The sequence below is a fragment of the Tamandua tetradactyla genome, chromosome 11 (genome assembly GCF_023851605.1).
Source record: "Tamandua tetradactyla isolate mTamTet1 chromosome 11, mTamTet1.pri, whole genome shotgun sequence".
Taxonomy (NCBI): domain Eukaryota; kingdom Metazoa; phylum Chordata; class Mammalia; order Pilosa; family Myrmecophagidae; genus Tamandua; species Tamandua tetradactyla.
This window is the reverse complement of record NC_135337.1, coordinates 40,294,071-40,306,631: the sequence shown is the minus strand read 5'-3', so window position 1 is coordinate 40,306,631 and position 12,561 is coordinate 40,294,071. Positions and strand designations below refer to the sequence as shown.

The 12,561-nt window shown below is 45.7% G+C and overlaps 1 pseudogene; it reads right to left on the bottom strand.

Annotated features, from left to right (window-relative positions):
* Positions 1-10,227: 10,227 nt before the first annotated feature.
* On the bottom strand, positions 10,228-10,767 carry LOC143649486 (small ubiquitin-related modifier 2 pseudogene; annotated as a pseudogene).
* Between the last annotated feature and the right edge of the window lie 1,794 nt (positions 10,768-12,561).

Sequence of the window (12,561 nt, the reverse complement as noted above, 5' to 3'; positions counted from 1 at the left end):
GAGTTTCTGGGTTGTCCTTCAGGCTTCCCACCCACTAGATTAGTATGGACAAACAAGCACCCCAGTATATGCATAGGGGTTACCCTGCTCCCTCTGAACAGGGCCAGGGACTCACAATGGGAGCTCAGGCTGACTCTACACCATGTTGAGGAGGGGGTGGTGGGCCCAGCAAGGATATCATGAGCTGCTTCTACCATATTTAGAGTTATGTTTTCTTGAGTTGGCCCCCATCCAGTTACTGCAACCCTTTAAGTGATTTCCAGAATTTTCATGAAAATGGCTCTGCCAGTTCACGTTTTGCCAGTCCTAGTTTTCAAGGACTCTGTGGGAGGACAGCACTCTGGAGTGTCTAATGCCACCGTCTTGGTCCACCAGATGCCCCCATCCATTTTAAACATATTCTTATGTTCTGGCTCCACCAAAATATTCCAGGCTCATTTGGTGTATTTTCTGCCACAGTTCTGGAATCAACCACTTCTTCAAGGAGCCCTGGTTTCTTTACTGGAGAATGCTATTTAGATAACATGAGCTGGGTGTTAGGTGACCGTATCTTATTAAAATTTCAAAATATGATTCCTATTTTAGAGGTGAGGAGTGTGAGGATTAGTGAGGCTACACGATCACCCAAGGTCATACAGGTCAGAAGTGACAGAACAAAGGTCAAACCAAAGCAGATCCTGCGCTCTTAACTGCTCCACCGCTATCAACATTGCCTCACAAATATGAATTAATATTTGGTTGAAAAACTGCAGAAGTACCAAATAAACAAGATTTCCTGTGACAGACCGTCAGATAAAGTAGCCTCATACGTAACAAAATTGGCATCCAGTAAGTATTTTCGGATGGATTTTGTTGAATGAATCATCTATATCATCAAATGTTTCTTGGTTTCTGTGAAATTCACATAGGGTTCAGTTGTGCTTTCCTTTCTGGAACATGGTAGCACATATAACAAACAGTACATGTTATAGAAAAGTAAAATAAAATAATAGATTTACGTTCTGGGACCCAGATCTTTTGGATGGATGTTGAGCAGTGGCGTTTTCCCTCCCTTCACCATGACGCTTTAGAAAGCCAGGAAACCAGGTGTTCAGGTTGGCGAGTGGTAGGCACAGTGGAGCTAGAAGCGAGGTCTCCTGGCTGATCCCCATCTGCACTTGACCCTGATGATCTGACTAATCACAATCCTGGCAGAACAATCACATCCCCAGGGACCGAGCCTGGCTGGGAGGACCACTGAGGACACCTCTGTACTGTGTGGCTCACATCTCTGGGTCATCTGGGAGACCCATCCACACTGCTGGGAATTAGACCTGGCAACTTGACTCTCTTACCATGTCCAGTTCTCAATTCTGAAGCTTCTTCCTGCTTCTGTCCATGACTCAGAATCTAAGACATACCTAGAGAGGAGAAAACATGGTTCTCATTCTTGACTGAATGAGATTGAGCCAGAGAGGGCAGGAGCCCTGGTTTCTAGTCCCAGTTCTGCACTTAACTGGCTGTTTACACCAGGCAAGATCCTTCATCTTTCTGAGCCCCTCCTTTCCTGGCCATAAAATGATAGGGCTTAACGGTTTTCTAAAGCTCTAACCTTTTTTGAAATCCTTCCCAGAATTTCCCCAAAGAGCCTTGGGTGAGCTGCAATGGCATTGACGGAGCTCTGGTGCCATCTAGTGGCCGATTTGGAGGACTCCTTCTACCCAAGTTGCCTCCTACTCACAAGTCTGGCCTGAATTGGAAGCTAGCTAACAAAGCCATTTTGGCCCTTCCTTTGCAGGAGGGTGGCGAACTGCCAGACCTGAGAGGAGCACATGTTTAATTCATGTTCTAGAAAGACATGCTGTATGAGCATACTGCTGCTTCCTATGGCAAAGGCCTTGGTGTAGTGGGCACCTGGTTACAAGGCCAGGTTCCTGATGTCAGTGATACCCAGCCAGGTGCCCTGATAAATGCTTTCCAGAGGAAGTGTGTTCGACTGCCCATGTGCTAATCTGTTACATGCTGTTGCTTAATGCTTTCAGCTGCTCCCCAGTTAATGCTCATTAAGCATGCATGTCGCACTTTCACCCTGGGCCTTAGCCCTGCTGTCAGAACCAGCCCCAGCAACCCTGCTCCACCCCCTGAAACAGAAAGAAGAGAGAAGGACCCCTTGGCTCTCACGCTGATCTGGAACACTTCATCATGTGGAAGGTCGCTTTAGGCGTTTCCCTTCCTGGCATTCCTATCTAAATAAAAAAGCACTTCTCCAGCCTGCCCTTCAGCTCTTGAATCTTCTGAATCATCCTTGAGCCATGGCACTTGCGTCCTCTGTGTTCTGGCGTTTGCCAAATATTACCACCCTTCTGATATTCCCTACTGCTTATTCGGATCCAGAAATTGCAGGGTCTTTCACAAATGCCATTTGGGTTTCTATTTCCCGGTGGGGGTGTTGCAGATGACCTTATTGGCACCCAATCTGCAGGTGGTAAAACCAAGGTTAAAAATGACCGGTTAGAACTCACGGAATGAGCCAGGACCTGGTGTCATGGGAATGAGAGGGCCTTCTTGACCAAAGGGGAAAGAGAGAAATGAGACAAAATAAAGTCTCAGTGGCTCAAAGATTTCAAACAGAGTCGAGGGGTTATCCTGGAGGTTACTCTTATGCATTATATAGATATCCCCTTTTTAGTTTATGGTGTATTGGAGTGGCTGGAGGGAAGTACCTGAAACTGTTGAGCTTGTTCCAGTAGCCTTGATTTTTGAAACGACTGTATAAAGATATAATGTTTACAATGTTCAGTGTACAGTGTGATCATGAGAACCTTGTATCTGATGCTTCTTATATCCAGGGTATGGACAGATGAGTAAAAAAACTAAGGATAATAAATAAGTAAATAAATAAATAATAGTGGGGACAAAGGGTAAAATGAATTAGGTAGATGGAAATACTAGTGGCCAATGAGAGGGAGGGGTAAGGGGTATGGAATGTATGAGTTTTTTCTTTTTCTGGAGTGATGCAAATGTTCTAAAGGTGATAATGGTGATGAATACACAACTACGTGATGATATTGTGAGTCATTGATTGTATACTATGTATGGAATGTATGTGCGTGAAGATTTCTCAATTAAAAAAAACATATATATATATATATATATATATATATATGTAAAAACGACAGGTTAGGAGACTCTCCCCAGGTATCTGCCCAGGGAGTAGTGGAGTTACAATAGGACCAAGGAGTTCCGACTCCCTGTTCCATCATGAGGGTTTGGGAATTGGTTTTCTAAGGTCTCGATGCAGGGTCATTAATTTTCACCACAAACACCATTGAAAACCTGCAATTGCTTGTACCTTAAATAAAAGTGTTTTTTGTTTTGTTTTGTTTCTCCAAGTGAAACAATGTACTCCGCGGGTGGCGAAAGCACCAGGCTGGGAGCCAGAAAGCCTGGGCTCTTTCCTGATGCGACCCCACCCAGCTGAAAGACTTGAACAGGCCACAACTGCCAGGCCTCAGTTTCCTCATCCGTGAAACTAAGGGGTTCTACTAAGATCCCTTTCCTTGCTCGAACTCCGTTTGTGTAAGCAAAGGGCACTGCTGATTTGGGGGTGTGTTTCAGTACCTCTAACCCCAGAAAAACCCAAACCAAACATCAAGGGAGGCTATCTTTGCTTAGTCAGTAAGCACTCTTCCCCTGGGCAGCCCAGAGTGTGCAGGTAGGTCATTGCTTTATTGTCGTTGTTTTTTTTCCCCCAAGTGACCTGGCCTGTTCATGGTATAGAATTCTATCCCCAGGTTGTAATCTCCTTTCGGGCAGGGATGGCAAGTAGATTTCACTTTGAGTGCCCCTCAGCTCAGCAGCAGTGGCTGTTGGGAGCCCTGTGTTAAGGTTTCAGAGGCCCCATTCTAAGACTCTGTGGGAGAGGGATGGGTTCACTGCACTCCAGGCAGTGTCTGCCGTGGCGTGGATGCAGATACACAGAGGGCAGCAGCTGCATCTATGTACAGCAATGCAGAACTGGAGAGGAGTGAGGGAAACCATGCCACGCTCAAAGGTGCAAAGCTATTTGGAAGAAGCAAGGCGAAGATTGGAAGCCAGTGCCCCTCCCTTCAAGCTCAGCTGCCTCTCACTCAAGATTCCCTCTTTATATGGTGTCGGGGCAAACGGGTGCCCAGAAAATGCTTTCTGATGATGGTGATGACGAGACTGATAGTGTCATGGCAGGGATGCTCTCTGAGCAGATGTGCGCATCCCACAGAATCAGCTCTTGCGGAACAGAAAGTCTTTACATTTGATGGAAGATTGGCTAGGCGACATCAACAAGTGCACCAAATGCCTCATGTCCCTACTGAAAATCCACCTTTCTTCTCCTGGGCAGCCCCAAGAGAGGCTTCTAAAATATATGCCTTGCACAGCTGTAGGTGGCCGCTGGAGAAGAGGTGGACCCCAGGCTGCAGGTAGGAGGGGAGAGGGAGGGAGGCAGAGGGGCTGGCCTGCCCGGCCTCACAGTGGGGCACCTAAATGGACAATGATGACATTTCAAATGGGAAAGGCACAGTCCCAGAGAGGCTGGCTGTGGAGGGACTCCCCACCTGATGGACTCATTGTACCGTGAAGGAGCATTCTGTGTTCCCAGGCTGGCAGCAAGTGCCCAGCTCATTGGCTTCCTCTGGCTGCACACTGGGCCCTGACGGCTTTCTCACGGAGCACCCAGGAGTTTCTGCCCCAAGCAGATACTGGGCTTTCTGCTCCCACAGAGGAGGCTGGCCTGCGGCAGTCCATCGGTTTCTCTCTCCTTCATCTGGGAGGCAGTGCACGCTCCCCAAAGGAAGAGCAGGCCCTGGCAGACCTGGGAGGATGCTTCCCTGGTGGAGAAGGAGTCTGGGCTCTCGACATGGGAAACTCTTGGGGGCCATTGGAACCCTAGATCCTGAAGGCCACTTTTGCTTGCCATGCAATAAAATCTACCCTTTTGGAAAGCAACCATGCTGCTGCATCCCAGGTAAAAGGGATGCAGTTGACAGGCTCTTAGGAAGGAATCCCTCAAGCTCTGGGGGCTAGAAACCTTGTACAAGACAGCTTGGACTTGGGACTTGAGGGTTGATGGAATTTCTCTCCCAACACACACACACACCCCCTCTTTCCAAGGCCAGCAACACAGTCAGGGACAACGAAACCCCGGTCACGGAAGAGTCTTAGAGAGGGGCTCTGGACTCCCGGCTTTAGAAGGGAAGGAATGGTCTTTTCTGGGGAGCACAGTCCCAAGGCAAGGACCTTCCATCCTCTCCACAGGCTCCCCTCTCAGCGTGGGGAATGCCGGGTTCACACAATGGGCTCGCCCAGCTCCCCCGCTACTCTTTGATCTAACAAAATAACATCATTTTCAGGGCTTGGTTCTGACTGTGAAGAGTGAAGACGTCCGACAATAAAAGAAACCCAGATGCTATTCGCCCTCTGCTTCAGTTTCCCAGCTGCTAAAATTGAGACCATATGATGGGTTGGCTTAACCAACAGGAATGTATTGGCTCATGGTTTTGAGGCTAAGAAAAGTCCAAAATTGAGGTGTAAGCAAGGTGATGCTTTCTTTCCCAAGACTGTGGTATGCTGGAGCTGGCTTCCAGTGATCCATGAGGTTCCTTGGGTTTTCTGACACGTGGTTGTCCCCTTCTTTCCCTTCTGGCCTCTAGCCTCTTGTGGCTACTTTGTCCATTTGACTTCCACTCTGCTTATAAAGGAGTACGGTAATCTGGGCTAAAACCCAACCTCTTTTCCAGCTGGGCCATCCTAACTGAAGTAAGATCTTGAAGAGATCTTACTGACAATGGGTCCACACAACCCAGAATGCAGACCGAGACTGAGGACATGTCCAAACCGGGGCGCACAATCCAACCCACCACACCTTCCATAGCGCCTTGGCTCTCTTGTGTAATGCTAGTCCTTTGCTTGCCACCACCACCTCTAATAAGGAAACCCTGTGAGGTCAGAATTCTGCAAATGTGGACTCAATTTATTTCTGTACCATGATTATTGTCAAGGGGTTATAAGCTGAACATGGTAGGAGTCTTGTTTTGCTTCTTGTTTTTTTTTTTTTTCCAAGGAAATATGGTTTGGGTCTTGACGGACCTTATATCACTGTTAGAGGCAAACTTTTTACTTTCCTACAGTCACCAGAGACATGGGACTAAGTTCTGCCTTCGAGGATTCCATGGAGGCCCCTGCGAGAGTGAAGGAAACATCCTCTGTTCAGGCTTAGCTGAATCCCAGCTACTCAAGTCATTCCAACCCTTGAGATCAGATGAAGTGATTTTTGTAAGGATTCTTGACCAAACCGTCATGCCAGGTTTCTTTACAAATTGATCATTTTTCATGTTCTGATCCGTCATGTATTTCTCTGCTTTTTTTTTTTTTTTTTTCCTGGTAAGGCAGAGGCTGTTTCTGGACCTAAGTTTGCTCCCTGCCTGTCTTAGGAGAAAGAGTGCTCTGACAGATAACTGAAGACTCATTCATTCAACAAGCATTTATTGAGCACCTTTTATGTTCCAGGCACATCAGAATTCAGTCCTGATGGTCAGCAGTCTGGTAGGAACCAGCATCTGAGCCATGGGCTGAGTTCTCCAGGCTCCCGGGAGATGGTTAGGGCAACAGATGGTCAGGAGCTTACTTTTCCACAGCAGGAGCTGTGTTTGTCCATACGAGAACGTAGCTACCCTGAGAGACGCCACGTCTTCTCTAGAACAACCCCGCCCAGGAAATCCCAAATAGATGTTTTCTTAAATAAGAGCTATGTTTATCTTGAAGAGACACTTCAAGTTGGGGAGAAAAAAGAAAAAGGGAAATAGAAGAAAAAGAAACAATCCACCCATATCTAGAGACCTAAACATTGCCCAGAAAATCAAGCTAGCATTATTCCTTGAAGCCTTAGACTTGTGATTTTGTGTGGAGTCACTTAAAGAAATGCACTTTTCCCAAACACATCTGGGGCGACCCGGCCATGTGATGATGCAAATTTGGGTTCTTCCTATATCCAGAGCCATGATTTGGGTATTGCAGCTCTTAACGATCATATCGGTACATCAGCCTTAGAATTACTATTAAAGTTACCATAGTCTACACTTACACATCAAAATAATAACAGTTCTATATCACAGACAACAATTCAGAGCTAAGGAACAAAGGTAACTTCTTCCTTACCCTGGCAATCTCACTGTTCATAGCAGAGGCGCAGGACCTAACTTCTAACATGAATTCTCAGTATGGCAGGGTCATTAGCTAGAATTCACAGAGGATGATTTCTGGTTTTGCTATTTTATTTTATATTGTTTTATTTCTTTATTTTAACCTCTTGCTTGATTTCTCTGCTCTGTCCAGGCCTTAGGAAACCATGCAAGGGCTTATAAACCTCTTTCATTTGGAGAAACTCCATGTTTTTCAGAGGTGCCTCTAAATCAATCTCACTGGTGGCTCAGTGGCGCATTAGTGTGCAGCTTTAATTACCGTGGGTCCAATTAACCCTCTATCTGAATCTTAATGGGGTGTGTGAAACCAAGAGCCTTGGCCAGACTATTCGACATCTTCGACCCTCCTTCACCGCCTTGGTAAGGTAGCGGCAGTCAAGATGCAGCTATTAGTCCAGGTAGCCCCGTGCTTCCACCTCCCTCCCCAGAGCAGGTGCCATCGGTGGGACTCTGGCATACGAAATACACGGGTTGCTGGGCACCCAGGGCGAGCCAGGAACACAACCCTTTTTTTTTTGCTTTAAGTTACTGAAAATCATGAGCTGAACTAGGTGCTGCCATAAAAAAAATAATTCCCGAGTTTAAATGCAGTAAAACCACTCATTGCCACAGGTTACTTTTAAGGCACGCTTTGTCCTTGAGAAAGTCGCACCACCCAACAATGAATCCTGCAGGGAGCGTGGGAGGGAGAAGGGCGGGAAGCATACCAGGGAGAGGAGCTCTGGGCGCCTAGTCACTTCAGGCTATAACTTTCCTAGCAAAGAAAATTGCTGAGCCATTTCGGATTCCCTCCAGCCTGGCTCAGTGGGCACTTGCGCTTCAGGGCTGGGGGACCCACTGAAGCGAAGCCGAGCGCCTCGGTGGCCCCAGCTCTTGCTGTCATTACGCGGGTGGCTCTGAAGCCTGAGGCTTGCCCCAGGCCTGCAAGAGCCGCTGAAACAGATGTCCAGTTTTGGACCATGCCCTTGTGCACAATCTCAGTCCATTCAGGAGAGATGCTCGGCATCCGCATGTGTTCAATTGAATATTCACTTGGTTCTCCCTAAATGCCAGCTGGTGCTCCAGGCACCAAGAATACCATAGTGAACAAAACAGAGTTGCTTTCAGCATGAGGCTAATGTTCTAGTGGAAGGAGGCAGACAATAAACAAACGAATGCATTAATATATAACGCAGGGTCTGGCAGGGATAGGTGCCAGGGAAACATAAAGGTGGGAGGACGGGAGCAGCAGGGTGGTCTCATGAGCTGACCTTTGAGCAGAAAGTCTGAAAGGCAGAGGGGAACCAGCCTGGTAGCTGGTTGAGTCAAGAGCATTTCAGAGGGAACAGCAAGTGCTCAGTAGAAGAGTCAGGCAAAGAGCACCGATGACTACAGCAAACAGTTACTATTTATTAAGCCTTACTATGTATCAGGCACTCTACATACCTCTGAGGGGTGCCTCTTATGTACATTGTCTCATTTAATTGTTAAAACAGCCCTATGATGTAGGTACCATTATTCTACTGTATTTAGATGGTGAAGTGGAGACTGAAAGGTTAGTGAGCTTGCTTCAGACCACATAGTTAGGAAATGCAGGGCTGGGCTTGAGCCTATGTCTAGTGTGAATCTACAACCCCATGCTCCTAACCTTCAAGATATCCTCCACTTATACCGCTCTGTGCTGAGGTAGAAGGAGAGTGCTCACTGTTCCACAGATCTTTGTGTGGAGAAAAGAATACTTTGGAGGCTGCGTGTTGCCTGGAAGATGTTTGCTCACCATGTAAACCCACCTTCTTTTATGATTCCTTTCTCTCACTTAACCTGGAAGCATTGCCCAACCAATGTTCCTTCTTGGCGTGACATCCGGAGGCTTTGCTGCTTCTTTGTTTTTTGCTTGCAACATGTGGTTGCCACCAGGATGTCCACAAATGTCACTCCAGTCCGAGCTTTTTTTAGGCTACTTGGATGGGGATGGAGGTGGCAAAAAGCTTCACAGCTCTTTCACGTAGCTGGCGTCTGGAACTCATTCGTAAGGCGGTCTCAATTTATGTTAGCTCTGAGATCGGAAATGATTATCAAACAATGGCCATCTTTGGTGAATCCAAGCAGAACTGCATGGAGATGGTATAGTAGAGTAGAAAGAACAGCAACTTTGGATTAAGTCAGTTTGGTTTTGCAAATTCAGACAAAAGCAACAGCAAAAGCCAAGCTGTTTGATCCTGGGTATAAGAAAGTCAGTAATCCTCTCCAAGCCTCAACGTCCTCATCTAAAAAGTGGGAATAATGACATTAACTTTTGTGTACTCTTTTCCTATCACTTCTGTCAAGATCTCCTTCATGCCTCCCCGGAAGAAAAGAGGGATCACAAAGCGGAAGGCCTGGTAACAGCCCCATTCCTATCTCATGGATGTGAAATGATGGCTGGTGCTGTGGGATCACAGCTGGTCTTCACTTATGCTCAGGTTGTTTGTGTGCTGGCTGGTCTCTGTGCTCAGCCAGCCTACAGGAGGAAAAGCAAGGTCACTGAAGGATGTCCCTGCTGGCAGTAGCTGCGCTAAAAGTATCCTGCATCAAGATGAGTGGGACACCATTTCAGTAAACGCATTTTTTTTTTTTTAAACAAGAATTTTATTTAAACAACAAAGACACTTGACTTGAAGGGAAAACTATCTAGGATTCATTTCTTTTAGAGTAATTTATCCCTACTTAAAGACAGATTGCCCTGCATGTAACAGCTACGTACAAAAAAGTTATAAAATTGTCCTTGGTTTTACAATGATAAATGAAAAACATTAAAATTCTCCAATCGAACAAGATATGCAAGGATTTTTTTTTATGTTGTTGGTTTTTGTTAAACAGTGAGAGCAAAATAACTTACTGGAATATAAAGATAAGAGTTGAATGAGCATGCCACTAATGGAGAAAGGGGGTATTTTCACAGAACCAGTATTTTTCCCCATCCCATCTCCATTTGATGTCGATTAAAACATACCATTGGCCATTTAGTTAAAAAAAAAAAAAAAAAGCAATATGCTTGTGCACATACACCAGTTACTTTATGTACAATAAAGGAACAGGGAAGGGTAAAATAAAAGAATAGAGAAAACTATACTGTAGTAGTCAGGATGTGGTGGAACCAAATTGCGGTTTTTCTAATTGAGAATGTATTCTTGGTCTGTAGGAACAGAGTTCTGGAGTAAAGTAGCAGGCTCCCTTTTTGATAGACACCTCCTGTCTGCTGCTGGAGCACATCAATTGTATCTTCAGCCTCCAGTTCCAACTGTGCAGGTGTGTCTGTTTCATGGATTGGCTGCCCATCAAATCGGAATCTGATCTGCCTCATTGACAAACCCTGTCGTTCACAATAGGCTTTCATTAGTTTACTAAGTGGTGTATGCCTCTTAATCTTAAACTGCACCACAGAACCATCCTGCCCCGCCACCTTCAAATTAATATGATCGTTGTTCTCAGTCTTGACTCCTTCCTTGGGCTTTTCGTCTGCCATAGCGAGAGCCGGAGTCTCCTCAGCTACCGCTTCACAAAAGAGGTACCAGGTCCACACCGAACGAGCACACACCCAGTAAACGCATTTTGAATTAAAAATGAAAAACAAAAAACCACCAAGCTTAAAATGTACATATGGGTGCTTGTAGGATGCAATTAATAGTCAAGGCAGGGATTCTGGAGTCAAGCTTTCTGAGTCTATATCGCTTATTACCTGTGCATTCTTAAGCAACTTAATCAACATCTCTGTATCTTTATTTCATCCTTTATAAAGCGAATAATAGTAGGACCTACCCAGGGTTATTGTGAGACAATAAGTAAATGTGTACACACACACACACACACACACACACACACACACACACATATACAGTCCCTGACAAATTTAAGCAAAATATAAGTGTTGGTTATTATTATAACAGAAGGAACAGATGAGTGCTGGCGCTTGATGCTTGTTTACTGAGAAAGAAATAAGAAAAACTCCAGGATTTTCCAGCTAAAACCACCTACTTCAGGGGAAAACAAAAACAAAAACTTCCAGGCTAGAAGAAAGTGCTGTCACTTAATTATCCAGGGAATGGCTTTCCTACTAGGAAAAACATCCAAAAGGTGCCAGGAATACAAACTTCTTGGCTGGAAACACACATCACGGCTCTTGGGTGCATGAGAATTAAAAACACAGTTCTTCTGGCACCGCCATGCACATTTCCACTCTCAGAGGAATGTTAAGTGCATGCTGCATTGTCGTTAATTAATTTCTCAAGGGCGGCAGTAATCAGGAGGCTCATTAATGTGTTTTAGCCTGCTTTCATTTAGAGAATGAGTAGCAAATGTAAATGCAGTGCACTTAAAAACCTTAAAAATCACAAAGTGCTGAAGTAGGAAGGGAGAAACCAAAGAAAAGAAAGAACCCACAAGGGCTTCTTTAATCACATGAAAGAGGGGCGATTCTAACTCAACAGCAGCAGAAGCTCCCTGTGGCTTTTCAAAATATTATCATCTGGACCTGGTTGTTCCTCTTTTGTATGATGTTTAAAGATGGCACGCAGCAACCATATTTAATTTCCTCCCAGCAGGAAGTGCAATTCCGAAGGCGATTCCAGGGGCCAGGGCATGGCAGGGCCATTCCAGAGATGGGCGCCCTCAGCTCAGGGAGAAGTGCTAGCAGGCAAGGTTGCTGGGAGGAGAGCAGTCCCCAAAGTCTTCTCCTACCAGAGCTCTGAGGGCAAGGAGACTGATGTCCTCTCGAGTTCCTCAAGGTCAACCTCAGGCTTATGCACATTCTCCTTTGTGTTACACTTTTTGTTTGTTTGCTTTGTTTTGCTGTATGGTGGGGGTGACATTTTAGTCTTTTTCCTTGTGGGTCTCCCCTTATTGCAGCACCATTTGCTGAATTTTTTGTTTGTTGGTTTGGGAAGTGTACGGGCTGAGAATTGAACTTGCGTCTCCCACGTGGCAGGCAAGAATTCTACCACTGAACTACCCTTGCACCCACCCTTACCTTGGCTCAACTTTTGACCTCCCTCGAGGATGCACCTGAAATGGAGCCAATTCTCTCTTCTCTGTGAAGTCAGCATGCTTCAGAGGCTGGTAGAGGTGGACCAAGTTTTCCCCTGTTCTGCCTATTAAATGATACATAAGCTACTTAGAACAATGGCTTGCCTAGAGTAAGCACTCTATACGAGTTTATTACTGGTTGTGATTGGGATTGCTAACCCCTGGTAGCCAATGGGGCACAGGCTCATTGAAGGTTTTGCTTGTTGAAGGTTTTATCTTTCCAGTATTCCACGCTGGGCTTCCTGACAGCTATGGCTAGACAATTCACCACACTGCCAGAATATGACTCAAATCTCTATCTTTCCTC